The sequence below is a fragment of the Rutidosis leptorrhynchoides genome, chromosome 9 (genome assembly GCF_046630445.1).
Source record: "Rutidosis leptorrhynchoides isolate AG116_Rl617_1_P2 chromosome 9, CSIRO_AGI_Rlap_v1, whole genome shotgun sequence".
In the NCBI taxonomy this organism is placed as follows: domain Eukaryota; kingdom Viridiplantae; phylum Streptophyta; class Magnoliopsida; order Asterales; family Asteraceae; genus Rutidosis; species Rutidosis leptorrhynchoides.
In genome coordinates, this window is record NC_092341.1 from 287,554,539 (window position 1) to 287,564,486 (window position 9,948).

Below are 9,948 nucleotides of genomic sequence, written 5' to 3' on the forward strand. Positions count from 1 at the left end.
GATATAAATTTCGAAGTACTAAAGCATCCGGTACTTTGGATGGGGTTTGTTAGGCCCAATAGATCAATCTTTAGAGTTCGCGTCAATTAGGGTGTCTGTTCCCTAATTCTTAGATTACCAGACTTAATAAAAAGGGGCATATTTGATTTCGATCATTCAACCATATAATGTAGTTTCGATTACTTGTGTCTATTTCGTAAAACATTTATAAAAGCAGCGCATGTATTCTCAGTCCCAAAAATATATATTGCAAAAGCATTTAAAAAGGGATTAATGAAAACTCACTTTCACAGATTTTTACTTCGTCGGGAAGTAAGACTTGGCCACTGGTTGATTCACAAACCTATAACAATATATACATATATATCAAAGTATGTTCAAAATATATTTACAAAACTTTTAATACATTTTGATGTTTTAAGTTTATTAAGTCAGCTGTCCTCGTTAGTAACCTACAACTAGTTGTCCACAGTTAGATGTACAGAAATAAAATTGATATATATTATCTTGAATCAATCCACGACCCAGTGTATACGTATCTCAGTATTGATCACAACTCAAACTATATATATATTTTGGAATCAACCTCAACCCTGTATAGCTAACTCCAACATTCACATATAGAGTGTCTATGGTTGTTCCGCAATATATATATAGATGGGTCGACATGATAGGTCAAAACATTGTATACGTGTCTATGGTATCTCAAGATTACATAATATACAATATAAGTTGATTAGGTTATGGTTGGAATAGATTTATAACTAACTTTCACGTAGGTAAAATGAGTAGTTTTTATCAATCTTGTTTTACTCGCCATTTCTTCGTTTCTAATCCATTTTGAGTGATTCCAGTGGCCACGGTTTTGTATTGAACTTAACTTTATGAATCTAAACAGAAAAAGTATAAGTTTATAGTCGGAAATACAAGTTACAAGTCGTTTTTGAAAGAGGTAGTCATTTTCGTCGAAAGAACGACATCTTGATGACCATTTTGAAAAACATACTTTCACTTTGAGTTTAACCATGATTTTTGGATATAGTTTTATGTTTATAAGAAAAATCATTTTTCCAGAAGTATAGCTTTTAAATCAAAGTTCTTCTTAGCTTTTAATTATCCTAACCAAAACAGCCCCCGGTTTTACTACGACGTCGTATATCCAGTTTTATGGTGTTTATCGTGTTTCCGGGTTTTAAATCATTAAGTTAGCATATAATATAGATATATAACATGTTTTTAGTTGATTTTAAAAGTCTAGTTAGAAGGATTAACTTTATTTGCGAACAAGTTTAGAATTAACTAAACTATGTTCTAGTGATTACAAGTTTATAACGTTGAATAAGACAGCTTTTTATGTATGAATCGAATGATGTTATGAACATCATTACTACCTCAAGTTCCTTGGATAAACCTTCTGGAAATGAGAAAAATGGATCTAGCTTCAAAGGATCCTTGGATGGCTTGAAAGTTCTTGAAGCATAATCATGACACGAAAACAATTTCAAGTAAGATTTCCACTCGAAATAAGATTGTTATAGTTATAGAAATTGAATTAAAGTTTGAATATGATTATTACCTTGTATTAGAAAGATAACCTACTGTAAGTAATAAAGGTTTCTTGATCTTGGATGATTACTTGGAATGGATTTAGAAAACTTGGAAGTAAACTTGCAATCGTGGAAGTATTCTTGATTTTATGAAACTAGAACTTTTGGAATTTATGAAGAACACTTAGAACTTGAAGATAGAACTTGAGAGAGATCAATTAGATGAAGAAAATTGAAGAATGAAAGTGTTTGTAGGTGTTTTTGGTCGTTGGTGTATGGATTAGATATAAAGGATATGTAATTTTGTTTTCATGTAAATAAGTCATGAATGATTACTCATATTTTTGTAATTTTATGAGATATTTAATGCTAGTTGCCAAATGATGGTTCCCACATGTGTTAGGTGACTCACATGGGCTGCTAAGAGCTGATCATTGGAGTGTATATACCAATAGTACATACATCTAAAAGCTGTGTATTGTACGAGTACGAATACGGGTGCATACGAGTAGAATTGTTGATGAAACTGAACGAGGATGTAATTGTAAGCATTTTTGTTAAGTAGAAGTATTTTGATAAGTATCTTGAAGTCTTTCAAAAGTTTATGAATACATATTAAAACACTACATGTATATACATTTTAACTGAGTCGTTAAGTCATCGTTAGTCGTTACATGTAAGTGTTGTTTTGAAACCTTTAGGTTAACGATCTTGTTAAATGTTGTTAACCCAATGTTTATAATATCAAAAGAGATTTTAAATTATTATATTATCATGATATTATGATGTACGAATATCTCTTAATATGATATATATATATACATTAAATGTCGTTACAACGATAATCGTTACATATATGTCTCGTTTCAAAATCATTAAGTTAGTAGTCTTGTTTTTACATATGTAGTTCATTGTTAATATACTTAATGATATGTTTACTTATCATAATATCATGTTAACTATATATATAACCATATATATGTCATCATATAGTTTATACAAGTTTTAACGTTCGTGAATCACCGGTCAACTTGGGTGGTCAATTGTCTATATGAAACCTATTTCAATTAATCAAGTCTTAACAAGTTTGATTGCTTAACATGTTGGAAACACTTAATCATGTAAATAACAATTTCATTTAATATATATAAACATGGAAAAGTTCGGGTCACTACAGTACCTACCCGTTAAATAAATTTCGTCCTGAAATTTTAAGCAGTTGGAGGTGTTGACGTATCTTCTGGAAATAAGTGCGGGTATTTCTTCTTTATCCGATCTTCTCATTCCCAGGTGAACTCGGGTCCTCTACGAGCATTCCATCGAACCTTAACAATTGGTATCTTGTTTTGCTTAAGTCTTTTAACCTCACGATCCATTATTTCGACGGGTTCTTCGATGAATTGAAGTTTTTCGTTGATTTGGATTTCATCTAACGAAATAGTGAGATCTTCTTTAGCAAAACATTTCTTCAAATTCAAGACGTGGAAAGTGTTATGTACAGCCGCGATTTGTTGAGGTAACTCAAGTCGGTAAGCTACTGGTCCGACACGATCAATAATCTTGAATGATCCAATATACCTTGGATTTAATTTCCCTCGTTTACCAAATCGAACAACGCCTTTCCAAGGTGCAACTTTAAGCATGACCATCTCTCCAATTTCAAATTCTATATCTTTTCTTTTAATGTCAGCGTAGCTCTTTTGTCGACTTTGGGCGGTTTTCAACAGTTGTTGAATTTGGATGATCTTCTCGGTAGTTTCTTGTATTATCTCCGAACCCGTAATCTGTCTATCTCCCACTTCACTCCAACAAATCGGAGACCTGCACTCTCTACCATAAAGTGCTTCAAACGGCGCCATCTCAATGCTTGAATGGTAGTTGTTGTTGTAGGAAAATTCTGCTAACGGTAGATGTCGATCCCAACTGTTTCCGAAATCAATAACACATGCTCGTAGCATGTCTTCAAGCGTTTGTATCGTCCTTTCGTTCTGCCCATCAGTTTTTGGATGATAGGCAGTACTCATGTCTAGACGAGTTCCTAATGCTTGCTGTAATGTCTGCCAGAATCTTGAAATAAATCTGCCATAACTATTAGAGATAATAGAGATTGGTATTCCATGTCTGGAGATGACTTCCTTCAAATACAGTCGTGCTAACTTCTCCATCTTGTCATCTTCTCTTATTGACAGAAAGTGTGCTGATTTGGTGAGACGATCAACTATTACCCAAATAGTATCAAAACCACTTGCAGTCCTTGGCAATTTAGTGATGAAATCCATGGTAATGTTTTCCCATTTCCATTCCGGGATTTTGGGTTGTTGAAGTAGACCTGATGGTTTCTGATGCTCAGCTTTGACCTTAGAACACGTCAAACATTCTCCTACGTATTTAGCAATATCGGCTTTCATACCCGGCCACCAAAAATGTTTCTTGAGATCCTTGTACATCTTCCCCGTTCCAGGATGTATTGAGTATCTGGTTTTATGAGCTTCTCTAAGTACCATTTCTCTCATATCTCCAAATTTTGGTACCCAAATCCTTTCAGCCCTATACCGGGTTTCGTCTTCTTGAATATTAAGATGCTTCTCCGATCCTTTGGGTATTTCATCCTTTAAATTTCCCTCTTTTAAAACTCCTTGTTGCGCCTCCTTTATTTGAGTAGTAAGGTTATTGTGAATCATTATATTCATAGATTTTACTCGAATAGGTTCTCTGTCCTTCCTGCTCAAGGCGTCGGCTACCATATTTGCCTTCCCTGGGTGGTAACAAATCTCAAAGTCGTAATCATTCAACAATTCAATCCACCTACGCTGCCTCATATTTAGTTGTTTCTGATTAAATATGTGTTGAAGACTTTTGTGGTCGGTATATATAATACTTTTGATCCCATATAAGTAGTGCCTCCAAGTCTTTAATGCAAAAACAACCGCGCCTAATTCCAAATCATGCGTCGTATAATTTTGTTCGTGAATCTTCAATTGTCTAGACGCATAAGCAATCACCTTCGTTCGTTGCATTAATACACAACCGAGACCTTGCTTTGATGCGTCACAATAAATCACAAAATCATCATTCCCCTCAGGCAATGACAATATAGGTGCCGTAGTCAGATTTTTCTTCAATAACTGAAACGCTTTCTCTTATTCATCCTTCCATTCAAATTTCTTCCCTTTATGCGTTAATGCAGTCAAGGATTTTGCTATTCTGGAAAAGTCTTGGATGAACCTTATGTAGTAACCAGCTAGTCCTAAAAACTGGCGTATGTGTTTCGGAGTTTTCGGGGTTTCCCACTTTTCAACAGTTTCTATCTTTGCTGGATCCACCTTAATACCTTTTTTGTTCACTATGTGACCGAGGAATTGAACTTCTTCCAACCAAAATGCACACTTTGAAAACTTAGCGTACAATTCTTCCTTCCTCAATACTTCTAACACGTTTCTCAAATGTTCACCGTGTTCTTGGTCATTCTTTGAGTAAATAAGTATGTCATCAATGAAAACAATGACAAACTTGTCAAGGTATGGTCCACACACTCGGTTCATAAGGTCCATGAACACAGCTGGTGCATTAGTTAAACCAAACGGCATGACCATAAACTCGTAATGACCGTAACGTGTTCTGAAAGCAGTCTTTGGAATATCATCTTCTTTACCCGCATTTGATGATACCCGGAACGTAGGTCAATCTTTGAATAAACAGACGAGCCTTGTAGTTGATCAAATAAGTCGTCGATTCTCGGTAGTGGGTATCAGTTCTTGATGGTAAGTTTGTTCAGCTCTCGGTAGTCGATACACAACCTGAATGTACCATCTTTCTTCTTGACAAACAAAACAGGAGCTCCCCACGGTGATGTGCTTGGTCGAATGAAATCACGCTCTAAAAGTTCTTGTAATTGGCTTTGTAGTTCTTTCATCTCGCTGGGTGCGAGTCTGTAAGGAGCACGAGCTATTGGTGCAGCTCCTGGTACAAGATCTATTTGAAATTCAACGGATCGATGTGGGGGTAATCCGGTAATTCTTTTGGAAATACATCGGGAAATTCTTTTGCGATGGAAAAATCATTGATGCTCTTTTCTTCAGTTTGTACTTTCTCGACGTGTGATAGAACAGCATAGCAACATTTTCTTATTAGTTTTTGTGCCTTCAAATTACTAATAAGATGTAGCTTCGTGTTGCCCTTTTCTCCGTACACCATTAAGGGTTTTCCTTTATCTCGTATAATGCGAATTGCATTTTTGTAACAAACGATCTCTGCTTTCACTTCTTTCAACCAGTCCATACCGATTATCACATCAAAACTCCCTAACTCTACTGGTATCAAGTCAATCTTAAATGTTTCGCTAACCTGTTTAATTTCTCGATTCCGACATATATTATCTGCTGAAATTAATTTACCATTTGCTAATTCGAGTAAAAATTTACTATCCAAAGGCGTCAATGGACAACTTAATTTAGCACAAAAATCTCTACTCATATAGCTTCTATCCGCACCCGAATCAAATAAAACGTAAGCAGATTTATTGTCAATAAGAAACGTACCCGTAACAAGCTCTGGGTCTTCCTGTGCCTCTGCCGCATTAATATTGAAAACTCTTCCGCGGCCTTGTCCATTCGTGTTCTCCTGGTTCGGGCAATTTCTAATAATGTGGCCCGGTTTTCCACATTTATAACAAACTACATTGGCATAACTTGCTCCGACACTACTTGCTCCGCCATTACTCGTTCCGACACCATTTGTTCCTTTCGTTCTGTTAACCCCTGGTCCGTAGACCTCACACTTTGCCGCGCTATAACCATTTCTTTTACACTTGTTGCAAAATTTGGTGCAGAACCCCGAGTGATACTTTTCACACCTTTGGCATAGCTGCTTCTGATTGTTGTTGTTGTTGCGGTTATTATTGTTGTTGGGATGATTGTTGTAGTTGTTGTTGTTGTTGCTGTTGGGCCGTTTGTTGTAGTTGCGATTGATGTTACGATTGTTGGGATAGTTGTTGCGATTATTGTTGTAATTGCTGTTGTTATTGTATTGGTGATTCTTATCACTGTTTTCCTCCCACTTTCTTTTGACTTGCTTCACATTGGCCTCTTCAACAGTCTGTTCTTTAATTCTTTCCTCAATCTGGTTCACTAGTTTATTCTACATGCCTGTTGTATGGAGGCGGGCTCGTGTGAACTTATATCTTCTTGGATTCGTTCCGGTAATCCTTTCACAAACACGTCGATCTTCTCCTCCTCATCTTCGAACGCTCCCGGACACAATAGGCATAATTCTGTGAATCGTCTTTCGTACGTGGTAATATCAAATCCTTGGGTTCGTAACCCTCTAAGTTCTGTCTTGAGCTTATTGACCTCGGTTCTGGGACGGTACTTCTCGTTCATCAATTGCTTGAATGCTGACCACGGTAGTGCGTAAGCATCATCTTGTCCCACTTGCTCTAGATAGGTATTCCACCATGTTAACGCAGAACCTGTGAAGGTATGCGTAGCGTACTTCACTTTGTCCTCTTCAGTACACTTACTTATGGCAAACACTGATTCGACCTTCTCGGTCTACCGTTTCAATTCGATCGGTCCTTCGGTTCCATCAAATTCTAAAGGTTTGTAGGTAGTGAATTCTTTGTAGGTGCATTCTACATGATTTCCTGTACTGCTAGATCCAAGGTTATTGTTGGTATGTAGCGCAGCCTGTACTGCGGCTATGTTTGAAGTAAGAAAGGCACTAAATTCCTCTTCACTCATATTCAAGGTGTGTCGAGTAGTCGGTGCGATTTCCTTCAAAATAGTCAAATGAAACGAGTTAATCATATAGAATATCAAGAGTAGTCAATAGTATTTTGTAGCGTAATATGAACTTATTTATAAAAGCTCTTTCTTCATATTAGCGTTTTATACTCTTTAATTCGGGTAGTACCTACCCGTTAAGTTCATACTTAGTAGCTAACATACCATTTCAACTACTACAATTCTATATGAAAAACTAATCACAACAAAAAAAAAATATCATATTCAAACCTTTATACAATAACTTGCAAACTTACAATACCGCTATTTTACATATAGTATGAAATATAGCACATAAAACTTTGATACAAAGTAGTTGCGAAGATAATTCTAGTTAATAAATAAGGCGTTCAGCAAAGGCAACAAAGACACGTAATTCATACGTCCAGAAACAAGTCATGCATTCTGGTTTTACTAATACCACTTCCCATCCTTGGTCTTGCGGAACGTAACCGTTGTGACTGATAGTATGACAACGTGTTGTAACGTCGTAAAAAGGGCAAAGGTTACGTAATGACCAACAGTCTCGTAATAACCTAAAAACCTCATTTCTTACCCCAATTACCGACTCCGTCACTTGTGGGAATGTTTTGTTTAATAGTTGTAGCCCGATGTTCGTGTTCTCACTTTGGTGAGAAGCGAACATTACTAACCCGTAAGCATAACATGCTTCTTTATGTTGCATGTTAGCCGCTTTTTTTAAATCACGAAGTCCTATATTCGGATATATTGAGTCAAAATAATTTCTTAACCCGTTGCGTAAAATAGCATTTGGGTTCCCCGTAATACAAGCGTCAAAGTAAACACATCATAACTTATGGATTTCCCAATGTGATATCCCCCATCTTTCGAACGAAAGCCTTTTATAAATCAAGGCATTCTTGGAACGTTCTTCGAATGTCTTACAAACTGATCTCGCCTTAAATAGTTGTGCCGAGGAATTCTGACCAACTCTAGACAAGATTTCATCAATCATGTCTCCGGGTAGGTCTCTTAAAATATTGGGTTGTCTATCCATTTTGTGTTTTTATACTGTAAAATAGACAAGAGTTAGATTCATAAAAAAATACTTATTAATACAAGCAATTTTTACATATATCATAAAGCATAAGCATACTATATTACATATATTACACCACACGAATACAACTATCTTATTCCGACTCGCTCGTTTCTTCTTCTTCGGTTTTGGTTCGTTTTGCCAAGTTTCTAGGGATATATGATGTTCCCCTAATACGATTCGTCGTTTTCCACATTGGTTTAGAAAAACCTGGTGGTTTAGAGGTTCCCGGGTTATTGTCACAACTTAAGAAATACGGGTGTTGACGATACATATAAAGTTCATCGGGTTTGGAATCAAATTTCTCTATTTTTATGCCCTTTCCCTTATTGTTCTCTTTTGCCTTATTAAATTGTGTTGGGGTAATTTCTATAACATCATCGGAATCCTTGTCGAGATCCGATTCATCGTAGAATTGGTAATCCTCCCAATACTTTGCTTCCTTGGCGGAAACACCATTGACCATAATCAACTTTGGTCGGTTGGTTGAGGATTTTCTTCTACTTAACCGTTTTATTATTTTCCCCACTGGTTCTATTTCTTCTTCCAGTTTTGATTCTTCTTCCGGTTCCAATTCTTCTTCCGGTTCCGACTCTTCTTCCGGTTCCTCTTCAGGAACTTGTGAATCAGTCCACGAATCATTCCAATTTATATTTGACTCTTCATTATTATTAGGTGAGTCAATGGGACTTGTTCTAGAGGTAGACATCTATCACATAATATCAAACGCGTTAAGAGATTAATATATCACATAATATTTACATGTTAAAAATATATAGTTTCCAACAAAATTTGTTAAGCAATCATTTTTCAAGTAAACACGGTCGAAGTCCAAACTCACTAATGCATCCTAACAAACTCGATAAGACACACTAATGCAAAATTATGGTTCTCTAAGACCAACGCTCGGATACCAACTGAAATGTCCCGTTCTTATTGATTAAAAACGTTCCATATTAATTGATTTCGTTGCGAGGTTTTGACCTCTATATGAAACGTTTTTCAAAGACTGCATTCATTTTTAAAACAAACCATAACCTTTATTTCATAAATAAAGGTTTAAAAAGCTTTACGTAGATTATCAAATAATGATAATCTAAAATATCCTGTTTACACACGACCATTACATAATGGTTTACAATACAAATATGTTACATCGAAATCAGTTTCTTGAATGCAGTTTTTACACAATATCATACAAACATGGACTCAAAATCTTGTCCTTATTTTAGTATGCAACAGCGGAAGCTCTTAGTATTCACCTAAGAATAAACATGCTTTAAACGTCAACAAAAATGTTGGTGAGTTATAGGTTTAACCTATATATATCAAATCGTAACAATAGACCACAAGATTTCATATTTCAATACACATCCCATACATAGAGATAAAAATCATTCATATGGTGAACACCTGGTAACCAACATTAACAAGATGCATATATAAGAATATTCCCATCATTCTGGGACACCCTTAGGATATGATATAAATTTCGAAGTACTAAAGCATCCGGTACTTTGGATGGGGTTTGTTAGGCCCAATAGATCTATCTTTAGAGTTC